Genomic DNA, 1,566 nt, shown 5'->3' with positions numbered 1-1,566 from the left:
TGCCGCCGGCCGCCCCGCTGCGGACCGCGCCCGGGTCAGCGCGGCGAGCAGCGCCCGCCGCAGCGCGGCGACCCCGGCGTTGCATAAGCGCTGTGGCGGGCTCGCAGCTGCCTGAGCCGGGCGGCGGAGCCCAGAACCTCCCCTGTCTCTGAGGCAGAACAAAACCCGTCCCGGATAAGGCCGCCAGTTCGGTTTGAACGCGCCACGTTCTCCCAGCGGGAGTTCCTGCCGTGAGGTGGGCACCCGAGCCTTGGCACGGATCGAACGTTTGTACCAGCAGGCTTTATTTTCATCGTGTTAAGGAGAATTAATAAGATTCCCCTCAACGTCAGTTTGCTGGTCTCATGTTACGCAACACAAAGGAAACTGGGAGCTCTCGGATTGTTAAACTAAGACAGGAAATATGTTTAAAACGTTACATAAGTATATGATGATACAGGAATGATTATTAGTGGGGCCTGTTTGTGTGTAACACCACTTAGCTTGTGAAGGGTTCCTGTGAAGGGGAACAAGTTGGGCTGGGCCCTCCGTCACATCTGAGTGCCTATGCAGGGTCATAGGACAGTGTGCAGGCTGAGGCACTGTTTCGACCCTTAGTTTGCAAATTCTCCCGAAGAATCATTGTTTTCATGGTTACAGTTAGTGTGGTATTCCAAGGAGTCTGAATGAAGCCAAAAACCCTCAAACCTACTTTCCTGTTACAATCTTTAATTGTAATTAGAACTGAGGATTAGCTAGCAGATAGAGTGAGTGCAGTCTCATATGTCCACAGTTAGGCTGAGTGTGTGGAGTCCCAGGCTCCTGAGATAAACTCATGGAAACCCAGAAGTATGATCAGGATTTTCAACAGCCTCTCTGAGCAGAGAATAAACAGTGCTTTTTAATCAGTCCCAGCACTATGACCTTGCAGTAACTGCCCAAGCTTAACAGAAACTATTACAGAACAGGAAAGAATGCATTCAGAAAATGTGAATTTAATAACAGGAAGTTATGATGGATAAAGCTTGTTCATACTGTGTGATGTACAGTCTTATTTCTAACCCATTTACTTTTGCTGGTATGTTGAGAGTACCTTCAGGTGACTTAATAGTAAGTCATAAATTAGTCCCCAGTCTTTTTGTCACAATTCATTTTTGCCAAGGTAGTTTAAAAAACCAGCCAACCCCTTCTGTTTGTTGAATGTCTGTATTATTTACATAGTCTCATGTAATTCTACTTTAGAGTTAGTTATTGACAAGGTAGATAACACAGCCATAAAAAAATGGGTTTTTTTGCAATTTGTATTTTTTATTTTAATAAACAAAAGTTGTAAGTAGGAACAGAAGTGTCAGGGGTTTTTTTAAATGTCAGAAATCATTTTTAGCCAGTGAAAGCTAATATACACAACCTGTAAAAATCCATCAGTATACGTATATAAGGACATTTCAGGAAAAAAATTAAAATGCAAACTTGCCTGACTATTGCAGTATTAAAAAAAAATACTTCTACAGCTAGAAGAACTTAAGAGTTTGTTTGGCAATATCAGAAGCTGCTAGTGAAACATATGAGAGTCTGTTATCCTGGAAC

This window comes from Passer montanus, unplaced genomic scaffold, assembly GCF_014805655.1.
Source record: "Passer montanus isolate IOZ18808 unplaced genomic scaffold, ASM1480565v1 scaffold1, whole genome shotgun sequence".
In the NCBI taxonomy this organism is placed as follows: Eukaryota; Metazoa; Chordata; class Aves; order Passeriformes; family Passeridae; genus Passer; species Passer montanus.
The sequence above is the reverse complement of the archived record's forward strand: the minus strand, read 5'-3'. Positions refer to the sequence as shown.